Source organism: Triticum urartu, chromosome 3A, assembly GCF_056163025.1.
Source record: "Triticum urartu cultivar PI428250 chromosome 3A, HENAU_Tu73, whole genome shotgun sequence".
Taxonomy (NCBI): domain Eukaryota; kingdom Viridiplantae; phylum Streptophyta; class Magnoliopsida; order Poales; family Poaceae; genus Triticum; species Triticum urartu.
In genome coordinates, this window is record NC_141875.1 from 40841192 (window position 1) to 40853114 (window position 11923).

Consider the following 11923-nt stretch of genomic DNA (forward strand, 5'->3'; position numbering starts at 1 on the left):
GCGCCATTACTATATACTAATGGCGCACCATGTGTTGGTGCGCCATTAGTGTCCAAATACTAATGGCGCACCACATCCACGGTGCGCCATTAGTAAAAAAAATATTTTTTTCTCGAAACTACTAATGGCACACCGTGGGAGTGGTGCGCCATTACTAGTTGAACTAGTAATGGTGCACCATGCCACGGTGCGCCATTAGTAACTTGGCCACCACTTCCACCGAATGCACCCCCCATGGACCGCCTTTTCAGTTTTTTTAAAAAAATGATGGAAATGTCAAAAGAATAAAAGAAAATAAGTTTCCCATGTGATATGTGGTCTAGTTGTTGTGAAAATTTACAAATATGAATTTCGACTTTATTTGCGAAATCTCTCGAGAATTTGTAAAATGGGCATAATTTTTGCGTACGAACTCGGATGAAAAAGTTTTTTATATGAAAAATCATCTACTCGAAAAGTTACATCCGAATTTAACTGGGGGAGCCCGTTAAACATTTTCAAAATCCTCAAAAACCTAACAAAAAAAAGATACGGGGCTTTTAAGATCTGGAGAGGCAAAAAAAATTCAAACTTACTAATGGCGCACCTACCCATGGTGCGCCATTACTATCTTCCCGCCTTCAAAATTCAAAATAAGTCAAAAAATAAAAAAAGTTACTAATGGCGCACCTGCCCATGGTGCGCCATTAGTATCTTCCCGCCTTCAAAATTCAAAATAAATCAAAAAATAAAAAAAGTTAGTAATGGCGCACCTGCCCGCGGTGCGCCATTACTATGCCGTATATATGGCTGGGCGTGGTCCTCTCCTCCTTACCTCTTCATTCTTCTCCTCCACTCCACCTCTCCTCCACTCCATCTCCTCCTCTCCTCCACTCCATCTTCCCTTCTCTCCTCCACCATACTACCCTCCTCCTCTCCGGCGACCTCCTCCTCCCTCCTCTCCTACCCTCCCCTCCCCTCACGGTTTCTCCTCCCTCCTCTTCGGTGAGCTCCTCCTCCCTCCTCTCCGGTGAACTCCTCCTCCCTCTTCTCCTCCCATCCCCTCATGGTTTCTCCTTTCTCCTCTCTGATGCTCCGGTGAACTCCTCTCCGGTGACCTCCTCCTCCTCCTCTCCGGCGAACTCCTCCTCCTCCTCTCCGGCGATGTAGGCAAGCGCCTCTCCGGTGACCTCCTCCTCCTCCTCTCCGGCGAACTCCTCTCTGGCAAAAGAACACGGCAGAAGAACGTACAAGATCCAAAAACAGGAACAAAATTTGAAATAATATCGTGCCAAAAACGAGCAAAAAATGGGCAAAAAAATCACGATCCAGATCCCAATTCAAAATTCAAAAATAGCAATGGCGCACGGTGGGGGTTAGACGGTGCGCCACTACTATTTTCTCGCCTTCAAAATTCAAAAATACTAATGGCGCACCAGTGGCCTATACTAATGGCGCACCGTGGCCTATACTAATGGCGCACCAGTGGTGTGCCATTAGTATACCAGATATCAATGGCGCACCAGTGGTGCGCCATTAGTAAAAAATACTAGTGGCGTGATACTAATGGCGCACCAGTGATGCGCCATTAGTAGGCAAAACTGGTGCGCCATTGGTAGCCCTTTTCCTAGTAGTGTTATATAGAACGTCATCGACTTCCTATTTCCATGACGGTCAATTAATGTCACATGTTAGGAGAAAATATGCCATATTGTACCATATTCGATGATGAGGCAACGTCACTAACATTATGCCACATCATCTCCTGAGCGGCTATCCCACTACTAGTTCCATTACTTTTATTATGGATGTATATGTCATCAAAATATATTTACTTTCTTTCGAATCTAAATTGCGATGAAAATAAGCATTTACTTCACATCACATCAGATTATATAAAAAAGTTGTAGAGAAAAATCACATCATAAATTGATATGTAAGACAAATCATATTATATATGAAATCGTCTCAGCCAAATCATTCTATAAACAAAAATGAGGATAAAAAACTGACTCAAGTTTGACACAAGAAAATAGATAAGATGAAAACTAATATATTTTTTTTTGACAGAAAGACTATAGGGAACCCCCTACAGTATAATTGGTGCAACAAACCCAAATTGCAAGTACTATGCCTTGAACGTGGGTGGGTGGGAAGGCATCAACCTCTTCACACCACCGGGCTATGCCTTAGTCAGCATGAAAACTAATATTAACTAAAGACCACATATGTTGTCCTAATGATTGCAATGTAAGGATGGCTTTCATGAACCATCTGGTTTGGACTGGGACTGCAAAGTTGGTTGCTAAGTTGCTTGAGCCCTCAAGAGAAAATCAAGCAGATTATCCATCTCCTTTTCCTTCTTTGCCTAGGCTTCATTCTTCTCTTGTTGGATCTTCTTTAGAGCTTCCAATTCTTCTTGCTGCTTCTTTTGTATCTCTTCAAATGATCTCTCTTGTGCTTCAAGTCTTGCGGCTAACTCCTCTCGATGCCTATAAATGACAAACACAACAACGTTGCATCATAATGAGATGAAAACTGACAAGATAACATGCATGACCTAGAGCTAGAGGTATAATGGTTAAAGTACATGTAATCAATGCACCCCTTAGCTTAGCATACACATCACCCATGCGTTATGTTCCGCCAAGAATGCCCTCCTTTCCCTCTCACTCTCCCGAACTAGTGGCATGATTGTAGTACCTGAACCTGCAAGATGAAAAAGAATGGAACTAAATGAATTGCAAAATACTTACTAGCATGTGTCATAAAACTAACTAAATGAATTCCACTTCAACTCATTTGGAATTGGACCTTAGACAATGCAACAATTTTTCATGCGCATATGTACTTTCCTAAAACAAACATGATTGTAATAAAGTAGCAAAATTCGCACGCAAATACATGTTTGTCGTTGCATTGATTGTAAAAATTAACAAAACAGATTCTGTAATGTAGTACTTTAAATAAGCAACACTATTAATAAGCATTTCACGTAATATTGTATTAACAAGAAATGAAGGTTTGAACGCTTTGGGTCTAATGAGTGTACCAAGTAGCATAGAAGACGCAGCCAGCAAGCCTATGAAAACAAGACGAGAAAATTCAAAAGAGAAAAATGGAAAAACTTAAGATTACTATAGGTGATACACAAGTGCTTGACTAGAAAGATTACTTACAAAAACTTGCCAATAATGGTAGCAAAGATTTACTAGTACATTATGAAGCTATTTACTCAATCAAGCAATTTAATTTGATGGCAATGTGGTAAAATATAATATAAGAAATAATGATTCCTTAAATATTAGAGCATCTCCGAGTGCAATGCTGGGACCAAAACCCGTCCACGCCCTCCTCCACCTTCAGCCTGCTCAAAAAGATTTCAGCTAATCAGGCTATCACTGTTCAGATATATGTTCTGTGTTAGCGTTTGCCTATCATATCCCCAATAGTCCGTCCTGCTCATGCTTGCTGCACTCATGTAATTGAAAAATAAAAGTATAAAACTCCTAGCGATTGCATATTTCAGTTGAAAAACATCAATTGCTATCTAAGTGTTGATAAGCTGCACTCGTGTAATTGAATAGTGTTGATATTCCAACGTTAGTCATTATCTCCAGAGTATACACATACTAATAGAAGCATGGGTAAACACGTCAAAAATACAACAAGAAACATTTTGCTCACCTTGGGTTCAGTCTCATCGACGATGTCAGCTTTGAACTTGAGAAATCCCACACACGCTGAACATGTCCACTCCTGCACAGCCAGAAAGCGCCATTGATTTCCTGCTCAAACATTTAAATGGAGAGAATGATAGGAGGAGCACTACAACAAAGCATCTGGATGGGAGCAGCGCCGCAAAATGCCTGCGACAATGGCCTCGTCAGGGAAACAGAGAAGGGCGGCATGGTCTCGAGGAGGATGCAGCGGGCGTGGTAGAGGAGCGTCACGGTGGCTGGCTCCAGCCAGAAGCCCAGAACCCGGCCAGCTGTAAGCCAAGTGAAAGAACTTGAGCAAGAGGTCAGCGTGGTTGGAAGTAGCGGCAGCGGAGATCACGCCATGGACGAGCAGCGCCGAGAGCGTCCAGAAGAGCAGCCGCACGACACGGAGTTCTTCAGGTGGGTCGACCGCTTGTGTCAGCAGATCATGTGGAGATTTGTCCCGTGCAGAGGCTGCTCCTACCGAGCGCGGCTGCCTGCGGCGTCGGCGGCGCCTCTTCCACCACCGGTGCTGCAACGGCTTCCTCCGCGGTCTCGATGGCGGTGGTGGTGGTGGTTGTTGCGTCGATGGTGGGGGCGGCGGAGGTGGACGGGGCGGGAGTGGGAGCATGGGGGCTGCTGGAGAGGTGCAGCGGAGGGGATGCTAGCAGATTGGATCGAGACGGTGAAAGGAAGGAGACGGCGCAAGATTGGACCGGAGCGACGCCATATGAGATAATGGGGATTAGGGTGGAACTATGGGTAGTTAAATGGGCTTCGTTGAGAAAGTTTTGCCATCGAGCCTAATTAACTTAAAATTTTAATTCTTGGCGCGCAGGGGAGAATAAATTATATGCTTAAACTAGAAAAAATTGTGGGTTTGACACGCTCACGTAAAAAAAGTGTTTTATGCTGGAATTATATGCGGCATCCTGGGATCGCTGTATAAGATCCCATTAAAATGGTCGTTGATACAAGCTTTTTTATCCTTCTGAAACTCAGAAGGTCACACCTTGGTGACAACCCAGCCAGAAACGGGATTTCCCCTTTTAGCGCTACAGGATTCTATGGGGATCCCATATCAGGACGTGTGTATGATGAATACGTCCCAGATTCTTGTTTTCAAGATGAGGTGGCAGCTACACTATTTTTTGCATATACAACAATGCGCAAAAGCAAGATTGATAGTGATAGTGGGGAAGATGGCCTTGTTAACCTGAATGGGTTGATTACTTTTTGATGGATACGGTAGAATTGGATAACAGCCCCCTAAATTTCTCTGCCTCCAAATTTCTATGCTGATGTTGATGACCCACTTCTTGAAAGGTTAAATTTCAGAATGAGTGATGACAGTGGAAATTCAAGGCCTTTTGGTGTGTACTTTTCAAACCAAGTGACGCGGTTCAATGGCAATTGTTTAAGGGCACATCTTCATCCGCTTTCATAGCTGCTTGGTTGTGTTCTTATTGTGGGAACGGTAAGAACACAGCCAAGCAGCTATGAAAGCAGCACGAAGATGTGCCCTTGAACAATAGAGCTAAAAGGGGAAATCCCATGCATCTCTCCCTGGGTTGTCACCAAGGTGTGACCTTCTGAGTTTAAGAAGGATAAAAAAGTTTGTATCAACGACCATTTTAATGGGATCTCATGCAGCGAGCCCAGGATGTCGCGTATAATTCCATCACGTGTCAAGATGTTTCTATCATCTTTGGACACTAACAGTGCACATGCCCATATCAGTAGGCTTATCACAATGAGATGTTTCGGCCTTCAGCTGAATTGTGCCATTGTTTAACCATGCTTTCTGTGGATTTATAATGAATGCTTCAGCTAATGTAGATGTGGGATAGCCAAGTGCGCCATCTGCACTAAATAATACCTCCTGAACTGTGGGCTCCAAGGACACTAGTATCGAGTATTCCTTAGACGGTGTGATCTCAGCATCAAGATTATCCATGGTAGCCACACGACGGCAATAGGAGGAGTAGGAACCAAGCAGGTTGACTCTGAAGGTGCACTTGCTGTTACTAATACTATTGGGCTTCTTTCCAAGTCCATGTGTGTAAGGCATGATGTGATGCACTCTTCCACACTATCCACCAAAAACTGAGAACGCCGTGAGGACGCCTTTGACAGCCCTGAATGGTTTATCATGCTGCGGCTCAAACTTTGCATGCCAATTTAAGAGTGAGTCATCAGCCCCATCTTGACCACTAGTATCCATTATTGGAGCTGGGGGCAGCACCTCGGTAGCCTTGGCAGTCGTTGCATCTTCCTGTAAGAAAGAGACGAACCAACATACATGAAAGACATGTTCACAACATGTAAAAATAACATAATTCATTATTCAGTGAGAACAATAATGTACATAGAAATGTCAGGCTATCACTTTTAGTCAAGACTCGGGGAAATTCGGATTTGCTAAAAGAAAGAAAACATCTCAGGAATTGCTTTTCAAATCTGAAGCTACATATTCATGAAATAGTTGTTGCTTGCCTAGATGAAAATTTATTCACTAGTGTCAAAGGATACAGGGCTAAAGGCCTAATTTTGGGCTTATGCTCTCAACAACTTCTTTGGACTGAACAAAATATAAGCTATCATGGATGTTGGCACATATGAGGAGCTCACGACGCAACACCCACTATTTATGCCTAGCTCATAACTTGGATTATTAGTGCTAAATTATACAGGACAAAGTGTCTCCTTGTGTGGAGTATGTTTTTGCTGGTCAGGTACCCTGAAACCATTTCAAACATTTTGAATATACAAGTTCCGCTAAGAGAGAACACACTTCTAGTTCAGATTTAAGGAAAGTGGTAAGTTATCAGTTGCAGACTGTGCCTACTATTATAGCTGGGCATTTTAACTCTGCCCGACACCAGCGTCAGGTCGTCACCGACTGAATGTCCGCATACTTTTCCGTACGGCTGACGACGCCGTGGCACGCATACTTGTACCCATCACTGCAATATAGCTGACGACACACTCAATTAGGTCACTGTCGTGCTGAAGGGCGCCAGAGCAATTAAGCAGCTATTGCATAAAAATTAATCCCGAGCCGAAACGTACCATAAAGGCCTTCCTCTTGACTAAACTAAGCTTCGCGGCGCGCCACGCCACTGCCATGCCATGATGCTGCCGCGCCTCGGCCCCGCGTCCACCGCCGTGCCACGCCGCTGCCACACCTTGGTCTCACGTACGGCCCTGCCCCACGAACCTGTGTGCCAAAGGCGTCGCGGCAATCTCGTCCATTGCGGTTCGGCTGCTAACGGCATGTACAATGGTTGATAAGATAGTCTTATCTTAAGTTTTGCATGTAATTAGAGATGACAAAAAAACATGTCTATAATGGGTCATCTCTTAGCCTTATCTTCAATAATTAGTTGTTCCTAAAAACATGGTGAGACAAATTCTGCTAAGAGATCATCTCTTGTCGTCTTTTAAATAAGATAAGACAAGTCTTCTCTTATGATTTCTCTCTCTTTCACCTCATCATTTATCCTACGTGGCAGTCTTAAGATAGAACCATTGTACATGCCCTAAAAGCATGGGACTGAGAGTGGCGCACGCCGAGTCCCGAGGATGTTGAGCATTGTCCGCTGTGGCGGCCAGCGACCCAGCCCGGCCCATGAATCCTCATGCGTGTGTTAGTTTTTTTGAGAATTAGGGCGTGTGTTAGTTGGAAAGGGGAATTTTGTTTATGAAAGTTCCTATGTCGTTTGACCAGGGTAAGCGAAGCAGCAGGATTGGGCCTTGAGTCTAAACTTAGACTATTGGCTTGAGTTGGATGAAAAGATTACGGCTGGCCAAACGGCCCATGACGCATACTGATTGATCTGAGTACTATTATCTGCTGCTTAAAACAAAAAGGTACCAGTACAAGTACGCTTTCCTCAAAAAAAAAACCCAGTACTAGTACGCATATATGCTAAACTCTACCAATCTGTGAAGGGTACATGAGTTGCAATAAGGATATTTTGATCAAAAATCCTGCATCAATATAGCAGAAGTACCACTGATTTACCTGAGAGCAGACATGTTTCTTGCTTTTGGAGACGCGACCAATGGAAAGATCTGACGGGCCGCTAGATGCCTTAGGTTTTTCTTCCTCTCGTTTATTACGATCAGATAAGTTGCGCTCGCATAGAGGCTCGTCTCGGTAACCAACATCTTTTTTTATAATGCTCTTCTTCATGGCTACGGTTTTCATGATACTGATGCCTGGTCGGGCGCCTATCCCGTGGATCCTCAATCTCTTCAAAGTCTGGGTCAAAAGAAAGTGATGCATCACAGAAGTTCATGTAACCGCCCGATCTCCATAGCCACCTCGGTCAGCGTAACCGCCCCGATCCGCATAGCCATCTCGATTGGCGTAACCGCCCTGATACACATAGCCACCTCGGTCGGCGTAGCCGCCCCGATGCCCCCCTCCTCGAGGTGGTGCAGCGCACCTTTGGTTGAAATCACCCCGCGTGTCAGATCCGCGAGGATATCAAGACACCATCAGCTGTTCCTAAAGCAAAAAGAGCAAAACCATATGAGTACTACTGAAAGGTGCACAAGATCGAATGCCCTAAAAAGGAATTTATTATGGGCCGAATGAATAGCATAGCAAAACAACACAGCGTGGTAGAGTATCCAGCTTGTATTTAGGGTCGCAATGAAACAGAGCCGAATGAATTGAACCCTAATAGTATTGCATGAAACTGCATTGAATTAAACCCTAATACGGGGCACGACAGCATAAACAGTAGGGCGTCCCATCAGTCAGACTAACACACATCGAAGGATAGCTAACCCTAGCATCTATCAGGCACCAAGGGATTATGAGGACACTAGGAAATCGGAATCAGGGGATCTGATGGCACGAGGAGGGGTGCCGAGGAGCGCTTGCCGCAGGCGCGGGGAGGGAGGAGGCGATGGTAGCAGCCCCTAAAGCTAAGGTACCCCTCCGGCACGAGACCCCAAGCGCGCGGGCAGATCGGGGCAGGAAAATCGCAAAGGGGATCAGGACGGGAGACGGGGACGGACCCGAGCCTTGTCGGCGAGGCGGAGCGCGAGCCTGGAGATGGGGAGCGGCGCGTCGTATATGAAGGCGTGGTTGATGCACTCGTTGCGGAGGAAGCGGGAGAGGACACGGCCGCCGGCGGTGAGGCCGGCGAGCGCGACCCCGGCGTGGTCAGCGACGCGGAAGACCTTGCGCTGGTGCGAGGAGAGCTCGTTGGCGGACTTGTTGGCGGTGGCGAGGTCGAGGACACGGATCAGGTCGACGATGGCGGCGTGGATCTGGGCGCTCGACCGAACTCCTTATCGGCTTTCCCTCCCTTCCGTTCCCTTGCTTCCCTTCCCTTGGGAGAGGAAGGAGAAGGTGGGGGCGGCGGCGCAGGGGGAGGGGAAGGGTGAGATGGCCGACGGCAAGGCTCGGGGTGGATCGGCGATGTGGGAGACGAGGGGAGAGATCGGGGTGGCGGCGGCGATGTGGGAGACGAGGGGAGGGTCGGGGTGGGTGGCAGATCTGGAGCCCTAGGGTTCCTGGGGTGAGAAGTTGAGGGAGTTTTTTTTGAGACAAAGAGGGGGGTGAGGGATAAAGGGCAGCCGTCGGATCCGAGAGCATCCGACGGTGTGTGAGCACGATCCGCGTGACATGCCCATGGGCCAATCAGAACCCAGTACACGTTATGACCTTCTAAATTGATCGTAATCGACTAAAAATAAGGTGTTGAACCATATTTTTTTTCAAAAAAGGTGTTAAATCATATAAACAGTTTTATGATATGAGAAATTCAAAAAGAAACATTTTCATTGTGCACAAGGGTGCATATTGGAATGACAAACAATGTTGCCTAAGGAAGTTTTCTTTTTCTTTGGACGAAAGAACCATTTTCCATTTTTTGAGTGCCCAAAAGGAGGGTTTTTTGTGAAGGACCTCCCAAATAATTGTTGGAAAATTGGACCAAATCATTTTTCTAAAATACTAGGTCATATTTAATGCACAATTGACAAAATGGTTGGGTGTAAAAAGTTTTTATCCACCTATGGTGAAAAAGACAAATTCCCGCCGATTCAGCTGGAAGCGGGTCAAATTTGAACTGTAGCTGCCTCGTAGTTTGTTCTTTATTTTTTTCCAAAAATCATTTCTAGGTACATAAGTATCTATTTAATCAGAGAAACACAAAAAAAAAATCCAAGATTCAACCACTAGCTAGGAACGGTCATTCCCGCCGTTTTGACCGCATTTTGAAACGGGCATAAAAAATTCAAAAAAAATCAAAAAAATTGGGAAACCTTCGCATTGTGTCATTATATGTGGCCAAGATCCCAGGAAAAATAATAAACTTGTAATACGACAATTATTTTTAAAAAGGGTTCTCAGAAACGAGCAATCACGTATGGAGATCAATGGCTTTCAAGCCAAATGATCAATCTTATGGCCACATTCATGGCATTGTTTGTACAAATGATCTCATATTGTGCACAAGGGTGCATATTGGAATGGCAAACAATGTTGCCTAAGGAAGTTTTCTTTTTCTTTGGACGAAAGAACCATTTTCCATTTTTTGAGTGCCCAAAAGATGGTTTTTTGTGAAGGACCTCCCAAATAATTGTTGCAAAATTGGACCAAATATTTTTTATAAAATACTAGGCCATATTAAATATACAATTGACCAAATGGTTGGGTGTAAAAAGTTTTTATCCACCTCTGGTGAAAAAGACAAATTCTCGCTGATTCAGTTGGAAGCGGGTCAAATTTGAACTGTAGCTGCCTCATAGTTTGCTCTTTATTTTTTCCAAAAATCATTTCTAGGTACATAAGTATCTATTTATTCAGAGAAACACCAAAAAAATTCCAAGATATAACCACTAGCTAGGAACGGTCATTCCCGCCGTTTTGACCACATTTTGAAACAGGCATAAAAAATTCAAAAAAAATCCAAAAATTGGGAAACCTTCGCATTGTGTCATTATATGTGGCCAAGTTCCCAGAAAAAATAATAAACTTGTAATACGACAATTATTTTAAAAAAAGTGTTCTCAGAAACGAGCAATCACGTGTGGAGATCAATGGCTTTCAAGCCAAATGATCAATCTTATGGCTACATTCATGGCATAGTTTGTTCAAATGACCTCATATTATGCACAAGGGTGCATATTGGAATGGCAAACAATGTTTCCTAAGGAAGTTTTCTTTTTCTTTGGACGAAAGAACCATTTTCTATTTTTCGAGTGCCCAAAAGAGGGTTTTTTGTGAAGGACCTCCCAAATAATTGTTGCAAAATTGGACCAAATATTTTTTCTAAAATACTAGGCCATATTTAATACACAATTGACCAAATGGTTGGGTGTAAAAAGTTTTTGTCCACCTCTGGTGAAAAAGACAAATTCTCGCCGATTCAGTTGGAAGCGGGTCAAATTTGAACTGTAGCTGCCTCGTAGTTTGCTCTTTATTTTTTTTCCAAAAATCATTTCTAGGTACATAAGTATCTATTTATTCAGAGAAACACCAAAAAAAATTCCAAGATATAACCACTAGCTAGGAACGGTCATTCCCGTCGTTTTGACCACATTTTGAAACGGGCATAAAAAATTCAAAAAAATCAAAAAATTGGGAAACCTTCGCATTGTGTCATTATATGTGGCCAAGTTCCCAGGAAAAATAATAAACTTGTAATACGGCAATTATTTTTAAAAAGTGTTATCAGAAACGAGCAATCACGTGTGGAGATCAATGGCTTTCAAGCCAAATGATCAATCTTATGGCTACATTCATGGCATAGTTTGTTCAAATGATCTCATATTGTGCACAAGGGTGCATATTGGAATGGCAAACAATGTTGCCTAAGGAAGTTTTCTTTTTCTTTGGACGAAAGAACCATTTTCCATTTTTCGAGTGCCCCAAAGGAGGTTTTTTTGTGAAGGACCTCCCAAATAATTGTTGCAAAATTGGACCAAATCATTTTTCTAAAATACTAGGCCATATTTAATGCACAATTGACCAAATGGTTGGGTGTAAAAAGTTTTTATCCACCTCTGGTGAAAAAGACAAATTCCCGCCGATTCAGCTAGAAGCGGGTCAAATTTGAACTGTAGCTGCCTCGTAGTTTGCTCTTTATTTTTTCCAAAAATCTTTTCTACGTACATAAGTATCTATTTAATCGGAGAAACACTAAACAAATTTCAAGATTCAACCACTACCTAGGAACGGTCAAACCTGCCGTTTTGACCGCATTTTGAAACGGGCA

General features: G+C 43.7%; 2 long non-coding RNA genes across 2 annotated transcripts; both read right to left on the bottom strand.

Annotated features, from left to right (window-relative positions):
* Window positions 1–2016: 2016 nt before the first annotated feature.
* On the bottom strand, window positions 2017–2684 carry LOC147978319 (uncharacterized). Its single transcript, XR_015599577.1, has 2 exons — window positions 2570–2684; window positions 2017–2471 (listed from the first exon to the last, which is right to left on the bottom strand). It is a non-coding gene; the product is annotated as an uncharacterized LOC147978319 (long non-coding RNA).
* A 574-nt stretch (window positions 2685–3258) lies between these two features.
* LOC147978320 (uncharacterized) lies at window positions 3259–3934 on the bottom strand. Its single transcript, XR_015599578.1, has 3 exons — window positions 3812–3934; window positions 3667–3738; window positions 3259–3346 (listed from the first exon to the last, which is right to left on the bottom strand). It is a non-coding gene; the product is annotated as an uncharacterized LOC147978320 (long non-coding RNA).
* Between the last annotated feature and the right edge of the window lie 7989 nt (window positions 3935–11923).